The sequence below is a fragment of the Anas platyrhynchos genome, chromosome 7 (genome assembly GCF_047663525.1).
Source record: "Anas platyrhynchos isolate ZD024472 breed Pekin duck chromosome 7, IASCAAS_PekinDuck_T2T, whole genome shotgun sequence".
Lineage (NCBI taxonomy): Eukaryota > Metazoa > Chordata > Aves > Anseriformes > Anatidae > Anas > Anas platyrhynchos.
The window spans coordinates 37,504,390-37,531,861 of NC_092593.1; the positions used below are offsets into that span (position 1 = coordinate 37,504,390).

The 27,472-nt window shown below is 38.9% G+C and overlaps 1 long non-coding RNA gene across 1 annotated transcript in view; it reads left to right on the forward strand.

Moving 5' to 3' along the window:
• The window catches only part of LOC106017808 (uncharacterized), a 498,210-nt gene that overhangs the window by 249,471 nt on the left and 221,267 nt on the right, over positions 1-27,472 (forward strand). The gene's annotated exons all lie outside the window — the stretch shown is intronic.

Consider the following 27,472-nt stretch of genomic DNA (forward strand, 5'->3'; position numbering starts at 1 on the left):
GTGCGGTTCTGCACAGGGCAAGGGACCTAGGGAAAGAAGGACAAATTGCCCCAAAGCACCGTCTGGGGCCAGCCTGCCCATGCACAGCTAAACCAATTGGTTTCTCTCCTTCCTGTCTGGAACAGTACCGGGATTATTTAAAAAGATGATCAGATCCTACACTAAGGAGTAAAGTTAATGACTGACCTCATTTTAGGCATTTACACTTTCTAAAATGTCTTTCATCATATTTTCTGCCCATTTGTCCTTTGAAGAATTTCCACAGGACAGTATGACTGCTTTTCATCCCGCAGCTCCACAGTGGGAGGGGAGAAGTAAAGTTCATTTCCACAGCAGTTTACGAGAATCAGTGTCAGCTATAGACTTCTAGATGGTCTTCATATTATCATTGTTATAAGAGGGAACAGCAATATTTACCTACTTCAGACAGTGCTTGAGAAAGAAAATATAAAAAGCTGTATTACTACAGTCAGGGAGCCAAATAAGCACTCAAGTACCATGTGCCAAGCAAGTACATGGTTTCATGCATTTAAAAAAAAAAAACAAAACAAAAAAACAAGAAATGTGCCATAAAGAAAAATATTTTTATTTCTGTTGTGTGCATCTTGTTTAATGCTTGTACATAAATACTGTGTATGTCCCCTAAAGTTCTCTTTCATGTTTATCATGACTTTAATCATGGTGCATTTGTACAGCTCTTCTCGAGCAAAGAGCTTAATACAGTCAGTTTGTGAAATGTAATTTCAACATCAGTAGAACATGTTTCTATTATAAGTTCTTTCAACAAAGCACAATGTAACATTTGTGAATTGAAAAAAAAAATAGTTAATGTTTATTCACTACATGCTATTTGCTGGTTGTTCTGAAAATTCAGTAATCGAGTGCCTCCCTAGGAGGATGATAAGCACAACACCAAAGTTGTCACATTGCAGCATTCCACTTGTTCCTCGCAGTAACTCTTTCGTTGCTAATTCAAATTCTTCTGATCCCAAAGCTTAGTAAAATGCACAGAAAGCTACTGAAAATGTACAAAAAATACTTCTTTCTGAACAGAAATACATGTATATGCACCAGCATTAGTGTGCATAGTGCAATCAGGGTAAATATATGGTTGAAAATGAATATATATATATATAAACATACATACATACATGCAAGTACCTACATATGTGTGAGTAAATAGACATGATGTTTAATTACAGGTTACTTTATTCAAAGAAGTACTTATATTTATGAAGATTTGTTGTTCTTTGTGGAGTCCTCGTTTTATTGCTGTGTTATATGGTGCTTGATGCATTTTTAATGTTAATTCACTTAGAAGAAATTAGCTGTGATAATATGCCATTAAATAATACTGGTTTATATGTAACAGCGTATATGTATGTGCATGCATGTTTACGAGTGTCTGCAGGTCACTTTAGTGATGGCATGTCCTGCTTCCTTCTTCTTTGTCTTTAGATTATTTATTACAATAATTCAATCGTTTATTTGCAAAGCAATGAAGCAGGCTTATAAAGCTTGTTTTACTTTTTGCCATAGAATTGATAGTTCAGAGAAGACAGAAATATAACATTCGGTATCAGGACATTTTAATCTAATATGTTTACATGTCAGAGAAAATAAACCAATTACACTCAAAATCAAGATGAATTTGTAATGAAAATAAACTGGAAATACCAGCAATACCTTAAATATCAGATCTTTAGTTATTTTTGGTCTATTAATTCCACTGGATTTTTTTTAGCTGTGAAGGATCCAATAGCTAGTATACATCACCTTATAATTTTGCTTGATTACTTGAGTGGTTGCGCCTTCCAGAGGATCTTACCATATATTCAGCAAACCAAAAATGTGCCCTAGTGCAGACCAGTAGAGCCCTGTAAGGGTCTCTGTGGGGCTGATATTGAACCTCCAGCAGCAACCCCAAGCTGCTGGCCTTGAGCAGCAGAATCTAGAGCGCTTTGGTGTGGTCATCTCCTGCAGGGTCACTTTTGCCTGTAGATGCTTTCACCAGCCTGCATTAATAAAAGTTCTGGTGGTTCAATGGGATTTACAAGACTAAGATGCTATTCGCAATTACAAGTACGCTTTGTGATTTCTTATTTAGAATTCACATTTTAAAAGAAAAGAAAAATAATTGAATATCAATCAGTATAATAATTAATCTCTAGCTAAAGATTAGAACTAGTATCAAGTCGAGCATTACTGATCTATTTCATAACCAAATACAAAACTAGATCCAATCGATTTGAGTTTTGTGACAACTCCTCAGTTACTTATAAAAAGAGAAATAGTGAAACTACTGTGAAACTCTTGTACCATTCCAAAAATAAACCAAAAAAGCATTAAAATATAAAAGTTATAACAGCTTGATATAGCAACAATCTACACTGATGACTCCAATCAAGTAAATGACAAAAATTATCAATCAGTCAGCACTCCGCAGTGCAAGACCAATGTAAATCAGTCATTAACAACAACAAAGTATGTGATTAACAAGTGCAGAATTATTATCTTCCAATCAAATAGCCAGCAGCTAAACAATTATTTGCTTTTGTGCAATTTGTTTCAAATCCTTCCAGAATTAGGATATATTATTTTTGATTTTCAGTAGAGTTTGGTCATTGATTTTCTCCTTCCCTTCCCTTCCCTTCCCTTCCCTTCCCTTCCCTTCCCTTCCCTTCCCTTCCCTTCCCTTCCCTTCCCTTCCCTTCCCTTCCCTTCCCTTCCCTTCCCTTCCCTTCCCTTCCCTTCCCCTTCCCCTTCCCCTTCCCCTTCCCCTTCCCCTTCCCCTTCCCCTTCCCCTTCCCCTTCCCCTTCCCCTTCCCCTTCCCCTTCCCCTTCCCCTTCCCCTTCCCCTTCCCCTTCCCCTTCCCCTTCCCCTTCCCCTTCCCCTTCCCCTTCCCCTTCCCCTTCCCCTTCCCCTTCCCCTTCCCCTTCCCCTTCCCCTTCCCCTTCCTCTCTTACAGTAAAAATGGAGTCCTGATATCCAAATCCAGTTTTCACTTAATGATACAAATAATCTTGGTCTTAAACAACAGTTGTCAAAAATGTTGGCTTGGCCAAACACAGTAGGAGACTTGCCATTGGGGTCCCCGTGGCAGGTTCTCATGCACCACTTCAAAAAGTGTTAAATGCTCCATAATGTGCCATGGTGTTAGAAAAAAAAAAGCTTTTATAGTTTCACCTTTTTTATGCAACTAAGTATTTCACACTTTCTGTGCAAGTTGTTATTTTAAATACATATTTTATACTTAGGCTTCCAGAATTGTTATTATTCAATTTCCAGTACAACCAAGAAATACTAGTGACATATACCTGTGCTTCCTCTTAACTTGTACAACTCAGATTATCAAAAATAGATTAACTAGATTAAACTTATATAATGTTCAACAGTCATCAGGAGAAGATGAATTTAGAAGTAATAAATTTTGTGCTTATTTATTCACTCCTCAGAAGTAAAACAAAAAGTGGCTGCATATTCTGCTGCTTTTCAGATATTCTGATAATTCTTAATATCTGAACCAAAATGATGCACAGTGAATAATGAAGACATCCATTATTTTTCATGGTGTTAATGGAAAGGAAATAAAAGAAAATAGGTTTGGAACAAGTGAAAGAACAAGCCCTCTCTTGTAGCACACACATAAACTCTGGAGCTTGTTATCATAAATGACAGAAGCTAAAAATTTCTCCCAAAAAGCAAATTAGACAAACCGATGGAGAATAATTCCATTGGTACCTGTTTCAGCTGATGGTCCAGGTGAAAGCTGTTTAAACTGCTGATTTCTGGACTGTTGAGAGGATGTGCAAGAGAGACACTAGATAAATGCCCTGGTTGCTTTAAAGTAACCTGCCACAGAGCACTGTCAGAAGATATGCTGGGCTCCGTAACTCTGGCCAAATCTAGCTTGTGTTATTAGGACAAAACTAACATCAAACAATCATTTTCCACACAATGTAACTGAGACAGTTTATTTAGGGAAAATCAGGCAGTGTCTGGAAATGCAGAAAGAACAAATCTTAGCCTCTTTGGGTGCTTTCAAAGCTCTGCTAAGTAGCACAATTTGTGATTCACAATTCAGGCACGAACCTCTTCCTAGAATAAATACACAGTGGTTTTGACTAAGAGACACAAACCTTCAGTGATGTGCTCAGAGGTACAATAGCAGAGGGATGTAGAGCAACAGGAAAAAATAACAGGTTCTTAATAACTTGTGTAATTAAAAGATCATCAGAGTGCAATGTTAACTAAGACAAAAAGAACCACTGTCAGCTCTAGTACCTTTTAGCTCATGGAGTTGTCAACAGAAAAGTCTGTAGTGTGTGTGTACCTGGGTCTGTGTTTAAGAGAATATCATACAAAGCAAGGCAAATGCAGGTTACCTATTATCAAAATAATGGTGGAAATGAGAAAAAAAAAAAAAAAAGTTGTATTAAGTTGCTGCTGCACATCATTATAAAGACAGAACAACAGTAACGGGTTTTATCAAGGTGTCTAGGGTTCTGCTGGGGCTGGACCAATGCCTGAGGACAAGCAGTGCCCTGCAGGAGCCTCATTCCTGAACATCTCCTCAGCTCACCAAACAAGGCATTGTGTTGCGATTAAATTCCTGGTGGCACTGAGAGGCACAAAATGGACTGAACTCAGCCTCTTGCTCCGAGTGAAATTGTGATTCCCAAACCTCATAAGCACAATGCACATCATTGGCCAATAGAGAAAAGAAAGCATATGAGCTGCATTTCACAAAACCAAAAACATTTCTGAGCTTAAAACATATTGTAAAAGTGCCTTTTTTATTATGGCCTCCTCATCAGGGGAGAATTATTTTAGGGAATGGATACTGCAGTCAAAAATACTTTTGAGTCTTTGCTGAAGAGTTTTCACCCTTTTTCCTCTTTCTAAAAATATGCCAATAGAAAAAAGTTCAGTACAACAAACTGTAGATGGGAAATCAGTTTGAGATTAAAATACAGGGCAAGATAAAACAAGAATTGATCTGAACCTTCCCACAAAATGCAGAGGACAGCATGAATCATTCTGAGTTTAAAAATATGGCTGGCTTCAAGCTCTGTTTCCACACTTTTTCACATCATCAGAGATTAGAAGTAGAAATAAAAGCCCCAAATCTCTTCTTGATATATTCCCAAGCTCCACTAAAATTGTTTTAATATGCTTGACCTTATATTCTTTGATGATGTTTCAAGCTATGGCCAAAGTCAACACTAATGCCAGAGGCAGACAAAAGAGAAGAAACCCTCTTAAGAAAAACATTACTCTGAATTAGTCCAGGTCAGAATAGACATTTATGGGAGCTAATGTCTTTGCAAGTCATGGACCATAACTGCATGGAAAGACATCCAAATCACTGATTGTAAACGTCTTTCAGGATTTCTTATTCAAAAAATTGGAGTTTGTGCTGGGTGTTGAGCACTGGGGGGTGGAAGTGCCACAGGTACTCATAGCCAAGCTTCTTCCTTATGTTTTGGTTTTCTACTTTTTTTTTTTGCTACCTTCTAATGCAAGCAGAAGAAAAAATATCCGTCAGTTTAGTTTCACAGATGTTTCCATTTACAAACAGAAGCCCTTGATGGTGCTGAAAGTTCCTCAGCATTGTTATAATTTGCATACGATTAGACATGATGTTTTTATTTTGAAAAGTTGAAATGTTTGTGGCTCGTCATTACCTAGTCCTAACGATGTTCAGTGCATCTGCTTAAAAAGTCGCACCCAGGCAATGTTCTATACTACAAACATTTTTTACAACTTTTACTGTCTTCCAAGTTTTTCCATTCAGATATACTTAAAGACTCTGTTTTATGTACATACAAATTGGAAAATAACAACTGGAGAACAAAGTTGGGTTGTGTGCTGCATACTGCGTCTGTATTTCTGCATCTGTCACAAGAGCTTTGTGCTGAGTTGTACAGACACTTCACAGGTTTTGTTTGGGTAGGCTCATAAAATTAATGTCTCATTTTGTAGATGGCATAGTGAGTTAAACAGGTGTAACAGGAAATTACAATAAGAAGGAGTAGAAATCATGATGACAACTAAAAAGCATCAGTAAAAGAATAATTTCTTCAGTTCTTTATTCTTGTTTCCGTCCCCTAACCATACTAGCAAATTGGTGACTACTCTTGATCTAACGTTAAACCATATCCTAGTTAAAAGCAATAACAAAAGGAGATTAACCATGTTTCAGAGACGTAATTTTATTAGCAGAGATCTACTGTAATGTTCACCTGCATCTTTATTCCCAAGCTGGTTGTTCCTCTGCTGTCTTACGTGGGACCTCTCAGAAGAAACAGAAATCCTCTGTATCTACCAAGGTGTGTCAACCTCCCTTCTATCTAAGCAGAAAAGCAAGCAACCCATTTCTGTGAACAAGCAGAAAGTTCAGCACTTGATATCATACAGAGGTTTTCCTGACAAACATCGTTGTACACTTGCCTTCAAAACCCTGATCGAATTCACCGAATTCACCATCTTCATTTCTGCTATTTTCTTCCTTTTTTTTTTCTTTTTTTCTTTTTCAGTCACCTTTTCTAATTGCCTTTTTCATCTCCTTGCCCTGAATTTGATATGGCAACTTCCTCAGTGCTTGCTCCTACAGTTAAAACAGCCTTTCCATGGCCACCTGCCAAACTCCTCAGCTCTCCCCCAAATTCCCACCTGAAACACATTGTACGAGTTTCTGTAGTGTGGCACTTTCTCCAGTTGTATTTGGTTATGAGCTCCTAAGGCAGGAAACTGCTATGTACTTGTAATGCACACACTTTAAGTGCTGTATAACTAAAATTCCAAATGCAAAAAATATGTGAAATAAGCATATCTGTCTCCTTAGAAGAAAACATCTACACATGTTTAAAAGAGAACAATTAGAAGTGGATCAAGGTGGTATATGTGTACACATTTTTAAGCTCATGATAAAAATATTAGACAAATAACATATGATTGAACCAAAACAAATCTGAATCATTGTTTTCAGAATCTAAAGTCACTCCCATGAACCCAGAAGAATTTCATTCACAGCTCCCCTTGAATGAGAAGTGAATAAACAAGGTACTGCTTCAACTTTTTTGTCATCTCAGCTATATATTTTAATGCTCTCTAGCCTTTCAGGCATTCCACAGTAGTAAAAATATAAGCAGAGTTGTACAAAAAAAAAAAAAAAAAAAAAAAAAAAAAAGAGTTCTGTTTTTTTAATGATGGCATTTGCTCACAGCTAGATACCAATTAGATAGTCCCTGGCCATTCAAACCCCAGCTAACTGCCAAGGAAGCACCGGCTGACAGTCAGGCAGCCCAAGACAAAGCTGTAAGTATAAGATCCAAGGCAGTACTGAACACATAACCCAACAGTTTTCGACTGCTCCTCAGCATATGTCTGCTAATAGCATGCTGGTAACAGAATGCGAGTTTGGAGGCAGCTGAATAAGGGACTTCCTATATGGGGAACTAAAATTCAATGGGAATTGTCAACTAAATGGATTAGGTGATATTGCCAATGTTTGTAATGCATTTATGACAGTTAATTTTGCTAGGGAAGGTGGTCAGAGAGGAAATACTGTAGTAAATGTGAAAGCAAAAGTGCTTGCTCCAGGCATGCAGTGTTCAGGAGCTACTCTCCTTGTAGCCCCACGAGAGGCAGAGTTCCGGGGAGGGAGCACAGCTGAGGACAAATGGCACTGCTTGGTATCCAGAAGTTAATGCGGTGCTCGGCAGGAAGATGTCACTCATGGTAAGACTCAGTTTGAATCCAGCTGCAGCAGCGATCGTGTGGCTGGAGCTAATTAAGGGCTTTTAGCAGCTTTTAAGAGTAAAAGCTGTCTCTAGGCAAAAACATGAAAAGAGATGAAATTGGCCCTTTTTGCAGATGTAACCATTCTAGTGCAGATACCATATTGTCCAGGGGTTGGATGTTGTGAAGTCTAGAAGACAAGAAATCCCTCTTTTTTGTTAACTGATGCATTTTTATATCCTATTTGACAGATAGGACTTACTATGTGAAAAATGAGATACACAAAAAATAACAGGTTTTAACAATGTTGGCTATGATGAGAAAAACGAGTATCTCAGTGAATATCTTGTTTTCCTATGGATCTGTATTATATTTCTTTCTGAAGAAGCAGGGCTATAATCTCTCTCTAACTTGAATTAATTCACTCAGATACCTCTTCCTCAGTAATGGTACTAATAGGTTCTGGCTACTCTATTTTCATTAAACTAATAGGAATTTGATATGCTTGAAAATGCTGTCTCTTTGCCAAATGTAGCTGAAATTATCCAAGAAGTTCAAAAATTATTAGGGCAGAACACACAATATGCAAACTTAAAAAAAAAAAAAAAAAAAAAAAAAGATCAACAGTCCCAGCAAATATTATTCTGGAAAAACTCCTGAGTGATCAGTATCAATAAAAAGGAAAATCATAACCTTTCTGCATATATCATAATCAGGAGATTAAACATTAGCAGCAAAGAAAAAAGAAATCAAACCATCACACAATAATATTGGCAATTAAAAAATAAAAATAGATGCTCATGCAGAAGGAGACTAGGACTGCAGTCATGGAACAAACACATAGCTATTACAAATAAGAAATCAACTACAAAATAAAAAATACTAAAAATTAAACCTGATGTATATTAGAAAGAATTCTAATCATAAAATAAGTCAAAGCATATGAAGAGTTCATGATGCAGATTAGGCTCTCTGGGAACCAAGCTGACCAAACGTTGGTGCCTAGGACAGATGCCTGGTTGTCAGTGGAGCACTTTTCTAAGAGGTTTCTTCTCACCCAGCCCCATTCATTTGTACCTCACTGCTGACAGGGTCCTTTTTGTCAGAAAGATGGGGAGAAAGGAATAGTGGTTTAGTAAACATTTGAAAAATATATCAGACAACTGTGAAAACCTCCTGGGTATGTGGGTTTAGGTTTTTTTTCAAGTCAAGTTGGTTTTCAAGTCACAGATTTCACTCTGAGAAAACATATTTTATGTGTGAAGATTAATTTCTTTCCATCCCGCTGTGTCTGCCAGCATCAGCGCTAGAGAAAAGCAAAGGAAAGATAAAGAAGCAACAGATGGGAGAGAGAGAATAGAGAGAGAATAGAAGCATCTTTTTTTTTCTTTTCTTTTTTTTTCTTTTTTTTGGCTTTCATTCTTGTGTTTCTCCTTACTCTGAGCCCAGCAGAAGTTTATTCTGCTGCACAGCATGACCCACAGCACTGGGGCCAGGGCACAGTGCCATGCCAATCCCTTGTTCCTGCTGGCCTGGGGTCTTGTGCATTCGCACCCTCGGGTGCCTGCATCTCCCACAGAGTCCGCCTGCCCCAGACCTCCCTGGGGACCAGCCCAGGAGCAGCCTTCCAGCCTCCTGCAGCCAAAACCAACTGAGGCAATTGGTACAATTGGTTTTGCTTTTTTCCTTTTTCTTCTTCTGTAAGCCAGTAAATAAACACAGATCCGTATTTTCTCCAGTGCTGAAGCACTAACAGCCTGAGGGGTAATCTCCTAATGTAATGGAGCTGTTATTGCCCAGATGTGTGCAAATGTAGAAAAGAATAAAAAAGGGGAAACTACCACCACGAAGGGGTAACAGATATTACTACTTTTCAGAAGATCTATCCCTCTTTCTAATCAAAACACAGGTACTACAACACAGGTGGAAAAAACACACACAAAACAAAACAAAACAAAACAAAACAAAACAAAACAAAAACATTCTCAACAGATGTAGACTTTTTCCCCTTGCCATATTTCTTCCTCTATTCCGTCTCTATTCTCTCTTCTTCAGGTTTTGCATTTTTATTTTCACAACTACTCCTTTCCATTTAGTCATGGCTTATTCTGTCACAGGTTTTTACTTATGCGTTGAACTGCACTACAGCACTACTTAAGATTAAAGGCTATTAAAATTGATAATCTTAATTTTACAAAGATTGAAGGTTAAGAAAGATTAAACAAGAAGGCTGTGGTGATTGATAGTCCTTGCACAGGGAACATGACCCAGATGTGGGAGAAGACAAAATACATTGAGGGTAACAGAGGAAGTAAAATAGCTCCCTACCATCTTTTATCCTTGCTCTAAATTTATCATATACTAAGTTTGGGGAAGTTCCAGATTCATCAAAATAACTTCTTAATCCACCAGGAGCCAAGTTTTTTCCAAAACTAGGGCTTGTCAAAAATGGTGAGAAGTTACCTGCTGGTCTTTAAAGCGTGTTGGTAGTGCTACAGATTGCAGGAGCTGAATAGCCCTGGAATCTGTTCAGCAGGATGCCTGAGATTTTATGAATTCATTTGGCTCCTCTCCTGTCAGGCTGGCATCAGCTTTTATTTTAAACAGAAATCTCCCTAACAGGAGAGAATACAGGAGACAACACCAAGGGAAATATCAGGTAATTAAAGATAAAAAATACAGAGCTGTTGATGTGCTCAGTATATCCCTTCCTATATTAGCAGTTAACTTGTCCATGCCTGCGCAGTGTGTTGAGGCAGAGGAGGAAAACTTTCGGTAACTTAGCTTAAAACCAAAGACTTTGTAACAGGTGAATGCAGTGCCAGCAGCACACAAGGAGTAACCAAACAGGTCCTGCCCTGCTCCCCCCAGCCCCTCCTGGGGGAAATATTGGCTCCAACCCTTCCTGTCAAAGCAATGAAACACCAAAAGAGCATTTGCTTCTGATTTGAACCCCCTGCTTCCACAAAAATCTGTACCAGAGGCAAGATGCTGAGGGAATTCAAGTTCAACATTCTCAGTCATTTTTAATCAACGGACATAGAATTAAAACCTTGTAAAGTTTTAAGCATTTAAGTTGTTCCCCTTGCTGGCTAAACTCGCATGGAGATAGAAGGTGAGGCAGGCTTATCTTCCCAGCTTTACAAAAAGGAGCCATGTTTCTCAATGCAGCTGAACCTCCATCGTCTAAGAACATAATTCCTCGGAGGGACAAAGGCAGCCTGCCTTGTCACGCTGCAGTCGGGTACAATAAACCACATGCCTATACTTTGTAAATCCCACCTCTCCAGCTTATGTACAAAGACTTACTGTGCGCTGCTGGTGGCCATCACAGCCGAGGAGCTGCTGTTTGGATAGGGGTCCACATGAGAGAAAAGAGGACTCAGGAAAGATTTATGCAGCTCGGTAAAGAGCTTAACAAGGTGATTTATAAGAGAGGAGAGCAGCTTAGAGAAAATTAAAAATGGGAAGCAGAATAGAAAAGGTACAAAGATAGAAGCTAAAGCCGTGTAAAAACCTGATAAGGAACTAAGGTCGAAAAAGTGCATAAATATAGCAAAGGAAATACAAAAGGCAAACAACAAGGAGCATGTTAGCAGCAAAAGCAGCAAAGATCCAGGCCTGCATCAGTGAGGATGGGGGGCCAAGAGGTCATAAAACCATGTTAATGACAGAGATAAGGTTGACGTCGCTGGTAGCCTGGGTTCATTGCTTTCTTTCATACTTCAAGGAAGAAGCTGAGGTGGTCACGACTCAGGAACAGATTACTAGAGGGGCTGGTGGCAGAGACATGGAGTGAAGTGAAGAGGCAGTGTTAAAAGGCTTTGAAATGCCTCCAGAATAGATAAGCTGTTGAAGAAAGAATTAAAATTCACCTGGTGGCAGTGGATTTATCGCAGAATAGGGAAGTAGAAGCGGCGAGGTAAAATAGTGATGACCCTTCAGAAAATATAATTAAATGTTCAGTAAGGGCCTGGCAAAGAGGAGAGGCTTCCAAGAGGACTCAGGAAACTACAAAAACATAACCTCCTTTGGTATTGTTAATGTTAGTTTCGTCGTATGGAGTCAATAGATGTAGCCCATCCATAGCATAGGTCTGAGATCACTAAACTAGTCTGATGGCATTAGTACTATAAAGAAATCATTAACTTGCAGGAGTACAAAGTATTAGAGTGAAAGGTTTTTCTAAATTATTTTGACCTTGTAGCCAAAAGTAATACATGTGTGTGTTTATGTTTAGAAAAAAATCTAAATTCCAGAAATCTGTAGTAGTGATGTCAAAGCAGTGTGAAGTATTTCTGCAAATCTTACTCTTCATACATATTAATGAGGAATGCACTTAGATCACAAAACATAACTTGGAAAAATATATGGCAAAGCTCCCTCCTATTTGGCGAGAAGTGTGAAAAATATATATATATATATATATATATATATATATCAAGAAACAGCCCTTAAGTAGAAATAGATTCAACTTTACCTTTCCAGGGAAGCACAGTCAAAAACAAGCATAAATGCACTTTTTTTTTTTTTTCAAGCACAAGTGAAAAACATAGCATTAAGCCTAGAAAATGTCAACTGGTTTTCATGTTGTCTGTCTGCCGTGTGCTAACACGTGTCACAATGGATGTGGAGATGGGTGAAGGAAGCCAATATTGACCATGGTCCAAATGAATCTTGGGTTTGTTTGAGGCCTTTAGGGATAATATAAGCATACAGATAATCCATATTAATTCAACCTCTGCCAAGTGAAGGTTTTCATGATAAAATTTTTGTATTGTTAGGAAAAAAAAATAATAATAATGCAAATGCACTTATCGTTAGACCTGCAGGTACATTTAAATATTCCTAGCATATATTAATATTTCTGTCATCCCTTGCAGGTTCTCATATAGTTTAAAAATGGAACAAATTTATAAAGCTGCACTTGAAGGTCGTAATAATTTTCTCTGTAGAAAAATAACAGAAAGTGAATGGGTAGGAATATTTTGTGCAATAAATACAAAGAAAAAATCCTCCAAGTCTCAAATGTGAGATTATTTCAGGAAAAGAAGTCTGTCATTATGTACAGAACTAAAGTTCAAAGACTTTGTATCTATTCTCAACTCTGCTTTGGCTCAGGGTATGACCTCTGACAAATGATTTCAAGGGAGCCTGTAAAGCAGAAGGAAGGGGTACACCTGTACTGTGATGAAGAACAGATCAATGCTTCATCCAACATAAGAGTGACCATCCTGGCCCATCTGGCCCAGTATCTTTTCTTTTAAGTGGCCCTAAAAAGGAATCAGTAGGTGCCTCAAGAAGGGCAAAAGAGTGCATTAAGTATATAGAGCACTTCTCCTTGAACCCTTTACACCTTCCTGAAATCTTCAGTTTAGGGCTTTACTACAGCCTGTGTATTGGTCTGCATCCCATAAAAAAAAACACTAGTTGTAAGCAAATAACAGTGGTACCGAAAACAACCTACTCATGCTACTACTTAGAAGTCTGTAAGAATCCTTTTCCCCTGCTGAGTAGTTGGCTCTAAGCTAACTTGCTTCAGGTTAGTTCAGGTTAGTTCCAACAAATTATGCTGCAGCCTGCGTACATTGCAAAAAACATGGCAAAAGATGTTCTGAGGCATTAGGGAACGTGTTTTGCTGGCATTAGGAAATGTGTTTTGCCGGAGGTAGATGCTAAAGAGGGATTTCTAGGTGCAGCCTTCGTGGCATTCAGAATAACATACATGGGAGCAGACTGGCTCTGTGTGGCTTAGATATTTGGTTCTCTGATTAGAGGCCAATCCCTTCATAAGAGGTCCCCATTAGGATCTCGTTACTGCACACTCGGGAACATCGAGTGCGGTGGCCCTGCCCCTGTTGCACCTCTCCTCTGCACCCTCTCAGCTGGCATACCCTGTGCCTCGGGTGGCATGGACAGGCTCAGGTAACAATCGTGCACTGCTCTGCTCCACTGCTGCTGCAGGGGCATCCCCTCCTTCGGAGCAGGCATTTTTATGGTCATACACTGCGCTGTGCTGGCCTTCTCCCTGAAGAAAGAGGCCAAACACAGATGTTTTGTTCAGTCCAACTAGGAGAGCGATGGAGCTCAGGCTCTGTTTTATGATAAGATGACGTTGCTGCACAGTCTAGAATCCAGACATGTATAACCCTCTGTTTCCCTTCAGGTACTGGAGCTGATAACAGAAATAAATCATCAGCTATAGCACAATGGTATGAACTGCAGAATTTAGTTGAAGAGAAAGGATGTAAAGCATGCAGAGTTAGGAAGATTTGAATAACTAATGTAATATATATATATATATATAAAAATTACATGTCAAGATCCTCAGGATCCTGAGAGCAATTAAAAAGAAACCTAGCATGCTCCTCACCTAGTTGTGTTGTTGTCAGTGAGAAAAACAGGGCTCAAAACAAGTTCCATCCACTCCTGAGTCTCAGAAAAACAACTCTACAGAAATCCACAGTATGTTTTTCACTTGAACAATTTATTGGACCTCACAGAAGTGCACTTATACTTTCTGTGAAGGATGCCACTATACCACAAAGGAACTTACACCTACTCCTATTAGGTAATTAGCAGTGAAAAGCACTGGCTTGGAGAACCATTCTGAGAAGTGTAAGATAAAGTCCATTTCTCACTCATCCCCAGTTATTAATGGCAATTTTAGCAATATGTATGAAGAGTATATCTGATCTCTGCTGTCGCACACCAGACAGATTTTAACTCAATTACTTCCCTCTCACCTTATCTGAATGCATTTATTTTCCTGTATGAAATTAGATCAGCTGTTATCTCCGAACACATACCCTCTGAATTGTGGATGGAAATATCCACAAGGAAAAGCAGATGCTCTTGTGATTGACAGAAAAGCCTGAAACACTGTCTGCTCCGCAGAAACAAAGCCAGAGTTGTCATAGGGATGATTTACTGGACTATATTACACTGGCAGGGAGAGATTTTTGTATTACTAAGGGTCTGGTCTCATTGCAGAGTAAGTAAATATACTTGCCTCAAATTCAATCTAATCTAATTTGCAGCAGAAAATTAGAAATATTAGTATAGCAACTATTAAATCAAGTGATTTAAACACAGTGTAAGATGGAATGAAAAAACATCTCTGCCATTTCATAGTAGGAAATCCCATACTGCATGTTTTGGATAAAATCAGCTAGAGAAATAACAGTAAATAACACCTAGAAGACTACAACTGCTAGAGAGATGATATTTTGCTGTATGCAGAGATTATTCTAAATCATGTATTCATACCTGTATTCTCTACCATTTACTCATAACCCTTGATGTCAGTGGTATAAAGTACCTGTAGTGAAAATAGAAAAGGCTGCCATTTCCCAGCATTATAGTTTCAGTTTTCTTAAAAAGACAAACAAAAGACCCAAAGGCCACAACTGTAGGAAACTATGGCTGTTTTTTTGCATAAATCAATAGAATTTTGTTCCTAGCTGTAGTGAGTACTAATGGAACTCTTGTCTTCTAATACTGACCTGTGGCACATCACTGGGGTAGTAATGCCTGAACAAGAAGGACTGATCACGTCTGGTGAATCTCCAGTTACTCGCAGCTGAGAGGCCCTGCAAGGTGGAATATCCAAACAGTTCATTAGTAGTTCTCTGCAAGGAGAGCTCTGACCTGTATGTTACCATGAGTTAAGATTAATGAGAAAGTCTTGGAGTCCTTAGACATCTTATTTTACTTTGGAGATTTGCTCCTTCCCCAGGGAAGGCTGTAAGGGCAGGGATGGCACCAGGAAGGTGAGAGACTGAGACCTCGAAGGGTTTGTTCGGAGAAGAGTGAAAACCCAAGCGATAGCAAAGGACATGCTCTCACTTCCTGAAATGGCAGCTATTTGAAAACTTTGTGTCCTCTATTTTTCTGTCTGGTCGGAATTAGTTGGGTTTGTGTCCCCTGCAACCTCGACATGCAGCACACGAATGAGTACATAGCATTTTCTCTTTTTCCTTGGCTAGCACAAAGACACCACAGTGATGTCTGTGCTAGTGAGAATGCAAAGTATGTCACTGAGTCAGTCCTTCCACAGATATACATGTAAGTCACCGTGAGAGGGATAAATTATATAGCTGAAAAGGCTATACGTGCCCACATGACAAATGAAGAACAAACTGCAGAAAGGTGATGGGTGAATTTTAGCTGGGGAGTGCACTGGAGGATGGAAAAATAGGAGACAGAAGTCTCTGTATAATGATGATTTACAAAATGAAAGCACTGGGGACTGGGAAGGTCTGTCAGAAAACTGCTGTGTCATTTGTTGCAAATCTGGAGCTCTCAGAAGTGCTCTCACAGTGGGTCACAATGCCTCTTTCCAAACAGAAAGTTTCCATGCCCTGCACAGCCAAGTTTGCACAACCATTTCTCCATCTATTTAGAAATCTTTCTGTGTGCGTGCCAAATAAAATGCCAGCAAGCTTCTTTTCAGGCATTTGCCTACCCACCTTTGATCCATCCATGTGAAAGCAGGCAGGACATCTCCAGCTCGAACTTTTATGAAGGCAAAAAAATCTTCAGCAAATCTTTAAATAAAACCTTGTCAAAGTGCGGCAGCGGGAGTTTCTTAGAAATCACCTGCAAAGTCTGAAGCAAAATAATTGCTTGAGAACATAGCAAACTGTATTATGTAAAGAATAGCATTTTCATTACACTGGATTATTCTCAAAGGCCTTTTCATTAAATGGCTTCACAGATTTGATCATTTGTATAAATGTATCCAAAGCTGCCTGGGGTGAGCTAACTCAGCTTGCAGTCCCACAATGAGAACCGAATATCATATCATGGAAAAAAGAACAAAAGAGTGATTTTCAGAGATGAGCTTCCTTCTGAGGGTCACATTTGGAAAGCGGTAGCTCTCCAAAGATCCTTCTGTCCCTCCGGAGTGATGTACTGTGCACCAACTGCTAGAAGTAAAAAGTGATATTTAGACAGAAAGCTGGCTTCCATTGCTGAAAAAAATACAGAAATTTGAAAATACAAGAGAATGCGCAATGCTGATAGACTTGTTATGCAGTAGTGTCGTCAAGCCAAGAGACCTTGCTTGGGCATACACATCATTGCCATAATTCTCTGCAGATGAAAGTGTGTGAGATACTCTGTGTTCAGGTGTTGGCTTGGCCAGCAAGATCTGCTTGGTGGGTGGCTGGACAGACTATTCAAGGTATTGCAATGGCCTAATGTTTTAAACTTTTAGGAAAGGATTAATGACAAGAACCACAAGGCTGAGAAAACCATATACGATGTACATATTGATATTTTATCATTTGATAACCGAATGCCCTTTTTTGAAATGGAGTGAAGAAATCAGGTTTATTTTAAAGGCGTAGTAAGCAAAAAGCATATGTGGAAAATGACTTTCAATGTTCATGGGTTTACTGGCGTTACTAAATTTAATACAGGTAAAAAACAAACAAACAAAAGATACAACACATCACCTTACAAGCAATGGATACAAGGCAGAAGAGCATGTGAAGTGCCTCTTTCCTTGAAACTCCAATATCTTGTCAGAAACCATTTAGTCATGTCAAATTGCTGAATTGTATTTAGTTGGATTCATCAAATAAATGGAATTGTGGATATAGTGTTTTCTTTTAGCAAGCAGAACTCATTCATTTAGTTCTGTAAAACCTCTGCAAAGAAACTCCAGGAAATTACACCATGGGGACAAAATGTCTTTTAACTGATGAGGTATAAAGACTGATAGTAAAATGACTGATAACACAATTGTCGAGCAGTTGCAGCAAAGCCCAGTCTAGCAGTAATCAAAAACATTTGTCTTGATAAGTGTGAGAAGCAAAAACAAGAAATGGTACTATTCCAGAATTTCTTAAGAAGAATGTAGCAAAGGGTGAGAAGCCTGCTTCTGAGACAGTGACTTGTGTGGTAAAAAATTCAGAAAACTGTGTCAACTCCTGCCAAATGAACAAAGGAAGTATTCATAACTGTTCTGATTTCAGAATGATGAGGCAGAAAATAGGCTTAAAATGTTTAAAAATCAATTAAAAATGAATCAGAAGGAAAAAAAAAATCTGAAAAATGATATGCCATTTCCTGCATTTAAACTGTTCCCCTTTTTTTTTGTCCACTGTTGTTTTCAAGTGACAATCTAAAATAATTTAATTTTAGACTACTTTATTATCCTATTAATAAAACAGAAAGAAAAGAGGAGAACAGGAATGCCTTCTTATTCTAATTTAATTCATGTATTTAATAATAAAAATAGATAAGGATGTCAATAATTATGAATATCAGAAATTATTTACTGTAATTTAATCTCTTTAACTTCTTATACAACCTTCCTAACACTACATTATCTCGCCATCTTTTGGAAATGAATTAAGTCAGAGGACCTTCATAGATCTTCCGTCTTCTTCACATAAGGAAAACCATGTGGTGTGTGCTGTTTTTTCATATATATAAAAACATTTTCATACAAAGCTCAACAGTGTTATTTCTGATGCCTGTTAAGAGGAAGGGCAGAAAAGCATATGTTGCTTTTGAAAAAGATACTAGTAAAGGTTGTGGCTTTAATTAGTACTCAGTCTGTATGGCTTTTTGTTCCTCAGTCTTGGGCTATTACTTAAACCATCTGGCTTTAAAGTCTTTCCAAAGTTTACACTGATTTTTTTTCTATTACAGCATATCTACAGATCTTGTGTCAGCAATGTGTTAGTTCCTAAACAAAAACTACTGGTTGGGCTGGGGAAAGAGGTAGGTGACTGGCCAGTATCTAAAATGATCAAAAAGGGAAATGTAGTTATTTTCCAAGTTGTCTAAAACAGGTTAGTCTTGATAGCCTTCTCACCTGCCTGGTAAATGCAGCACGTGAAAACCACTACTGGCAGGATAAGGGCAATGGAGAGCATAAAAGGAAGCTCACTGCCACGTCAGAGTTGGCACCATGCATATGTGTGTCCTCTGCAGGTCCAAAGGTCTCCTCCCATCAGTAAATATACATGGATGGACAAACATCTCTGGGATGAGGGGGCAAAAAAAAAATAATGAAGGAATGCAATGTCAGATAATATTCACAATATTCATGTAATGCCCTGGACTGCCAGGGCCTTGGCTACTAGGGTAAGAAAAAGAAACCAGGACCTCCCTGCCTGTTTGTACATTCTGTGTGCTTGGAAAGTAAGGCTTCCTTCAGAAGTAAACATGCCTCACTGCTCCTCTTTCTCCAGCACTTCTTGTGCCTGCTTCTGGCCTTCCGTTTTGCCCAGGTTGTTGAGAAGCCGTTCCTGAGCTGAGTTTTAGTGGCATTCAATTCATTACAGAAAACATGCCACAGTATAGTGAGCACTTAAAACTCTGTCAGAATATTTTAGTGCATTGTACAGATGGGTCGTTGGCAGTTTACTCTCCACTCGAGTTGTAACAAACAATTTTTTTTTTTTTAAATCTGGGCATTGTCTTTCAAGCTCTACTTTCTCTTGGAAATCTCTGAAGTTTAAAAGGGCCTTTCTGAAACTTTCTTTTGAACATCTACAAGGGGAGCATCTTTGAGCAAGACTTGAGAGAGTTATCTATCAACCTCACCTGTAGTATGAAGCTTTGATATATTACAGCCCATGAACTTGGGACCTTTTATTCTCTTTGTTTCTGGCAGCCGAAGCTTACTTGGAAATAATTTTGCATGTCATGAAAGCTTAGTAGTCACATAGCAGAACTGCTTGTAGAGCTTGTAAATTTGAGAAAGTTAACCCTTACAGTCAAAGGACAATTTATTTTTCAAAGGGAAATTCCACATTGCAAATCAGAGTATTCACATGAGATATTAAAGACAAAGAATCAGCACAGAAAAACAGATAGTTGATGTGGCTGCACCCATAATTCACCAGTGCTTGGCTTCTAGTAAATCATACAAACTCTTATTGCTCTGTCCTACTAGAAATTACCCAAAAGGGGGAAAACACACACACACACACACACACAAAGCAGCAACCAGCAAAGCATCAACAATGAAAAGATCTCTCTCTTCAGTTAAGAAAGCTTTCAAAAATGTTTTTAGCAATGCACTTTCCTGAATAGCTTCCATTTGCGTTAGAAATGCCTACACTGAGTTGGACTGGATTTTAAAGCATCTTTTGTCATTCTTTTTTGTTCAGCCATGATTAAATGCAGCCACTCTGTACATCCTTATACACTGCAACTTCCACAAGAGAAGAAAAAGGAGTCTTTCAGCAACAGGTGCCCATTTATGAAAATTACAATCTTTAGGGAAGGAAAACATTTTCTAGCTTGTGAGCTGATGCCACTAATTTGTTCACACATACTTCTCTGGAGTATGCAATTAACAGAAGCAGCATTTTTTAACAATTTAAACAGTAGTAAATTTAAACTACAGGCTGTAGTATCTTTAAGAAATTTGTTATTCATTCAAGCACTGGGCACTCAAAAACAAGAGCACAGGAAACAAGGAGAACAGAAAGAATAAGTTCAGATGGGGAAAAAAAAAAGTACACTTATAACTCCTCATTACCCAAAGTTCATGTTTTTTAATATATAAATAAATATATATTTATCCATAATAAAGTACAGGAGCAATAAATAGTCAAGTAAATATCCCATGTTCCAGGATGAATCTGTTCCTGCTTCTGTCCTTGGGAAATTGGAGGTTAAACATTTCCTATAGTGTATAGGAAGAAGTTGGTGTCTCTTCGAAACCACTTCCAAGTAACCAGGTGTTGACAATATTCTGTATTTTAGAAGGAACATGAAAATAATAAACACAATGCTAAGAATATAGCTTAACCTTTCATGATGTTTAATATATGTAGAAATTTAGGATCTAAAAGTGCCTGAATGCTTTCTGTGTTCTGACATTGTGCCAGAAGAAGTAAAAGCAGGGATGTTGGGCAATAAATGGCCATAAATCCCAAATGCAGCGACAGACCCAACGAAAAACCTACTGTAGGAAGAGGGGAAAACAGTGAGGAGATTAAAAATGCCTGTTGTAAAGGAAAAATGGGCCTGCCTGATAGTTCAATAGTATGCTCAGTGAAAAGCCTGAACCACCTCTAATAGCATTGCTGATGAGATAAAGGTACTATTTTTCCTGAGTGTAATGGGGGCAAAAAACCTACAACTTGCTGTGCAGACTAAAAGCCTTTGTTAAGCCAGCGGACAAAACAGTTGCTGATAGCATGGAAAGAAAAAAAAAAAAAAAAAAAAACAACTTCCAAAATCACCTGTCGCCGAAGTTGCTGGTGATTTGAAGAGCATTTCTGGTTTTGTTGTTTTTGTAAGCAGTATGAAAAGAAAATGAATATTTCTGAGTACGTGGCTGAATTAGGAAAATTAACAGAGCATCACTTGTTTGGAAGGAGTTTAAGTGATGCACAAAGAGCCCCAATAGCATGTTCTATACAGAATGAACTGATGCAGAATTGCCTGTTTACTGAGGCTGTTTATACCCTAAAGCGTTCCCTAGAAATCAATGGTTAGGTGAGGAGAACTTCTTGCAGTGATATAGAGTTGCAGCACAAGTTTTTAAGTTATAAGCATAAGTTTTCTTATGCATAAATTTTCTTATGAAATTTTCCATGGGACCACTTCCTCTTGCAGTATTTTGGTACCTCCAATTTGTCTTACAGACAGAAGAAACTGCAGCCATTCAAAATTAACAAGCAGTTTCATTAACAGTTTATTTTATTTTAACATGAAAAAAAATTCTTCACATTGATGCTTGCTAAGAGCCAGATTATTCTGTCCTGGAATAAACAATTGATTTCATTGACAGCTGGACCTCTGAAAGGCCTCATCAATAAGCTGTACCTGAACAAGTTTCCCTGTGCCTCCTACATGCAGCCGAGTCAGAAGCAGCTCTGAGCTCAGTCTTACTTGGTATTAGGACAGCAGTGAACAAAATTGACCTTTTCAGCTGGTCCTGATGTTCTTGACAATATTTCATTAGTACTTGCTGAAGGATTACTAGCTTGTTTTGCTTATCACAGCATCTTCTTTTCATTAATTTCATCAGGGTTGGGATTGAAGATGATGGTGAGGAGGAAAGCATGGAGCCTTGTTATATTCACTTTGAGACCCAGAACTGCCCCCAGCCTATGTCCTATACATATTCTAAGTAAAGAGCTTTCTAGACAGAATTACTTATCCTACCCATCCTTACCTTGCTTACTATCCTTCCCATGAACTTTCTTCTGGTCTACTCCAGCAGGAGTGAAGTAGATGTTTTCTCAGGGAACCTGCACTCTGCTTCAGGGACCATCTGTGTTTCAGATGTCTGCCAGAGCCATGGCTACACACATTGGCACATAGAAGAAAGACATGTAAATTGTCCTAAAACATAACCACGAAGGAAGGAACAAGTCATTCACCTCTGCAGTCCTTCCAGGGCATGTGTTTACAGTGACATGAAGCTGCAAATCCCCAGTGTTGCTTCTCAGGAGAAGGTCATCTCTCTCACATTATGATCTCCCTTGTAGCCCTTTTCACTGATGTTTGCTACGAATGGAGCAAAGCTGCAAAGGGGAGTTGAGTATGGAGCTGACATGAGCCCCATGCTATACAGACTGCATGTTCCCCACAGTATGTATATGTATGTTTCTGGATTTGGGTATTTAAATATATGTACACATAAATATAGAATTATATGCAGATCATGTGCATGTCTATAGTGTTTTGTATTGTATACGCTGTGTACATATGTCCTAGCTCATTGCAGTAGGACAATGTGAACAAGGATTGCCTAATGACACCCAGCTTCTGGGATTGATTCAAAGCACAGTTTTTGCACTAATTCGTTACTTAATTTTCTCCCTATCATTTACATTTTTACATTTTACTTTTTACTTTTACATTCAATTCTGCTTCTGATTAATTCTCCTATACACTCAGACGTGGCAAGCTTTTTTGTTGTTGTTGTTGTTGTTTTTTTTTTGTTTTGAAAGACTGAACATATTTGCCAGATTGGCTTTCTTCCACAAAGCCTAATAACTCCAATGCTCAGAGCTTGTTAGGACTGATTCTTTTCTAACTATATCCATGCATTCAGGGATGTGATTAATTCTCCTGGAAAAAAAAAATAAAATTCTATGCAGTTGATAGCTTTAAAAATGTATAACATGGATAAGTGTCACACAGCTGGCTATGAAAAGAGAAGGGTATTAATCACAACATTTAAATTAGATTACAGATGCAGTTGAACTTTTTTCTCTCTTGCTGAAACCATTCTTTTTGGAACAGTCACTGCTCTGCTATTCTAACACGGAGAAAAACACATCTAATTTATACAGCTGAAAAAGCTTGGCCTTAGTTTCAAGATCATCTCATGAATTTGATAAGCATGGCCCGTTGAAGAATACAGGCTCAGAGACGGGAATTATCCTTAGTGTAAGATGTGACAAGCTGCTGGAAGAAAAAAAAAAAATTCTAAGAGGCAAAAGGCTCTCAAGACAGTAAACACATTTGATGGAGGCAAATGTACAATGTTAATTAAAATCTCAGACTGCCTTGGAATTTCACACTGCATGGAATTCGTGACCCTTAAAAGCATCACTGCTTCTAAGCATCTAAAAGCATCTAAGCTGGTGCTTAGAGCTTTGGCTCAAGCCTACTCTGGCTCTGTTAGCTGCCAGGGGTAACACCTCTGGTGTCTTCAAAAGAAATCAGAGCAAGCCCACATTTCTGCCTTTGGTTCTTTCAGGCTAAATGTGGGAAATGCAGCGGACCCAGAGCAGGGTACGTGCCTAACTCAGAGACCTTTTTGCTTTCTGTTGTGGAGCTCTGGAAAGATTCATTTCCTTTGACAGCATAAACACAACCATTGGTGATGCTCAGGAAAGTTTTCTAAGACAAAACAATTTACCCCCTCATTCTCTCCTGTGCCATCACAGATGTGGGTGAAAAGCTTTTTCACCAGACAGACTTTTTGCTATGGAAATACGCACCTGTGACAGAGCAAGACAGAGCATTTCTTCAATAAAAATGGGATTTCAGTGTCCCTCAGGAAAGGCAGGACATTTATATGGCTGCTGTCAGCTTGTGTGGCTGTTCAGGGGAAGCACACTAAGAAGTGCTTGGAGAGCAATCAGATGTCTCTGGGCTAAATGGAGGTGTTAATGCTGCAGCTTTCTCATGAAAGCCAGCTTCAAAATGATACCAGGCCAGTCCTGGTTGTATTCTTTCTTCTTCTGGTTTAGTAGTGGGAACTAAATGATGCAAGAAACCTGTGATTCCTTTTAAACGAAGTACTCTTCAGATGTCATCACATTTTTATGTTAAACAGTCTCAGAAAGACAACAGGTCAGCATGGGGAATAAGTCAGTTTAAGTTCCTAACTCTCATTCCCGTCACAGCATTGCAGTTTTCCAGTCTGAAAGGTGCTTTTAATTTGCTAAAAGTTAGTTTTGAAGTGCTGCATTTTGTGCTTTACTTCAGAAATATACATGTTAGACCAGGTCATGACCAGGAAAGGCCAATGAATAGACTAGCAGACAACTTTTTATTCCTTATATAACTCAGTACTGGACCATTATTTCAATTTAAATGTAACAAATTACATGTTTCCATGCTTTAAACACAGATTTTGTCTGAAGATTTTTGTCACCTTACCACCATGCCTGTTAATTTCTCACCATGAGTTTTTTTCATGCCACCTGATAGGGTAAGGTATCACCCCGGTTGGTACACCTGCATCTGGTCAAACTGTTCCTAAAACATTGTGTATCCAAATAATTTAAGCTGTCTTCTCAGTTCTACAAAATATCCATAAGAAGAATGTGACTTTTATTACTTCATTCCTTATTCATAACTGTTTGTCAGATCACTTACATGAACAGATAATTGCCTACATGTATATATTCTTCTCAAAACTTCCAATCATTCCTGGCCATCTGGACTAGGAAGCTGGCTTTGTTAGTCACCTGGTCTTATTATGTCCTTTGGCTTCACCATAACCATCTTTCTGGAGACTGAACAGGGGTTGCCCAAGTTAAAAGCACAATTTGCTTCAGCTTCAGTTACCTCCCACTTGAGCTGCAGTGTGCTCAGATGCTCCCAGGAGCACACCAAGTAACATACATGTACACCTGCTAAGGGAATCTGGAACAAGCTGAATTTAAGGAAACTTACCAACTAGGTAACTGTGCTGGTTCTCTAGAATACTTCTGGTTTGCGTTACATATCTTATGTACGTATGTAGATGTGTTTGTGTGCTAGAACTAAGCGAATTATTTGTATTTCTTTTCTGATATATGGAGCAGTTGAGGCAGTAAGTGTCTAGCCTGGAACATTTATAAAAATAAACACATACACGTTGTATATTTAAGGATACATTATTCATCCCGCGGGGCTGTGTCCTCGCTCCTTGCTTCTCACAGCCAGTTATGCCCCTGCTTGTTTTCTGCCACATTACTGACTGTCCTGTCCAGCCTTCAGATGGATTATTAATACAGGTACTTCTGGCTCAGCTTGCCAAAGGTAAAGTCACTTTACCTTCTTTTCTGGTTTAGATTTTAAAGAATTTCCACTACTTAATTCTCTCTATTAATAGACTATTATTTCTTGGTATATATCTTTTTTCTATTAAACGTTTTCATTTGGAATTCACACCTGGAGGTTTTCATTTACTTTTCTAACATCTTATTAAAAAGTGAATATCGTGGGTTAGGAAATGATTTGGGAACATAATTCAGCATATGAGCTCGATCTAGTTACTAATTATCATGCATTAGTGCTTGAAAGGCCAGGCTGCTTTCTGAGCAGCCCAAATCTGTGTTGATAGCCACAAAAGATTCGCTCCTGCTGTACACCCTGCGCTAGGCAGGGTGTGAGCTGGGAGCCTGGCAGTCCTGCACAGGCAGTAGGAGTGAGCTGGCTCTGCCTCTGTGTGAAAACATCTGGAAAGAGACAAAGAGCATTATTGTACAGGGGTAAGTAGTATTTAGTAAATAGTATTTAGCAAATGGTAAGTTGTATTTAATAAATAGCAGTGTTTAAAATTAAAATACCAGAAGTCTGAATGTTGTACATTGACAAAGAACAGAGCCCCGATGTAGTAAGTCTGTGCTTTGGTGCTACTCGCTCGGGCTGCTCAGCTCCCTCACTGGCCTTTGGGTGTGAAAAGAAAGGAACAGGCACTCGGCTCTTTTGAAGCAAAGGACTGGGCTGGGATGCTGCTTAAATGCAAGGAAGACCTTGGAGCACGTATCGCAGTGGTGTACCACAGGCAAGCACAGCTTGTAAGCCTTCTCACAGGGATCAGCCAGAGCTCCTGCTTTGAAGCACCTGTGACCCCACCACCAGACTTCTGGCTGCTTTTACTCTGTTCTGCATGCAGTGCATTTTTTCATGTTCGTTACCAGCTCTTCCACCATTTTTATGTTGTGTGCATGCATAAAAAAGTTAAAGAATACTGATTTCAAACCTAGATAATTCTCTGTAAAATTAGACCTCCATCCTTACAGCCATGCACCCATGCAAAAGTCTGAGTGCCTTCCCTGAATCCAGCTATTCGGTCATGGCTTTGCGTGAGGAGGAACCAACAGTATGCACTTGGCACACGGGTGCCAGGCCTTTGTTAATTTGAGAGGAGAACACAGTAAGAAATATCTTTTCAAATGAGTCCATTGTATTACTCAGGAACAAATAGCTATATGCTGGGGGCAGAGTTTAGCTGGGAAATAAGTGCTGTCAACGGGAAAGAGAGAGACCTGAGAGGGGATAAGAAAGAGGAGGGCAAGGCTGTAGAGCATGCATGCTGTAGCAACACGATAGATGGATTCTTGACCAGCGGCTTAGCAACCACTGGTCCAAATCCAATAAATCTTATCCACAGGGTTAGCAAAAAAATCTTCCTAGTGAGAAATAATTGACTGTGCCTCAGGGCAAAAGCAAAAAATAAAAAAATAAAAAAATAAATTCATCATGTACACAGCTGCAACATAGGACTCTGGTGATTCTTCTGTCACAATTTAGCTGAAGACTTCAATGCATCTTCCAATGCTCTAACCTCTGTCTTAATGAATTAATAATTAAAATAATAATAATAATAATGGGAATACTGAGTTTGTTATCAGATTAGCAGAAAGTGTTAGAGCCCGAGTAATATCATCTCGGATACAGTTGCAGACAGTTTAGACAGTCATAGACGTTCAGCTTGTGCTCATCCTGTATGGCCCTCACCATCCTCTTTCTGGGGTTGCTGTCCCTGCAGCTGCCCCTGGTTGAACAGGTCACATCTGCCCTCTTAAATCAGTCCTGGGCAAAGAGAGCTTGTGGGAGAGGTGTGGGAAATGGCCTGGGTCACTGCAGCACTGGTACTGTGGCACCAGCTGGGAACACTTAGAGCACAGCAGGCATAGCTCATCCTCCTGCTAGGGTAATTGTAGGTAGGGAAGTTCTTAACTGTTGGGAGCACGGCATTGTAAACCAGAGAGCAAGCTCTCCCCCCTCCAGAAATGCTCACCTTTTTCCCTGTGTAGGGACTTTTAAACTCTGAAAGAACATCAGACTTGTAGTAACCAGTATAACTCAGGCATTACCTCGTTGCATTTATGGGTTTGGGGATGCAGACTGTTCCCTGTTGATCATCTGGCAGCACTAGAACTCAACATAAATTTTCACATTTATACATTTCAAACATAAGTGGTTAATTTATTTAACTGCTCTCTGAAAATAATAAGGCTCCCGTTGCTTTCATTTTCAGAGCTAACCTCTTCTGTACAGGAATTATTTTAAAAT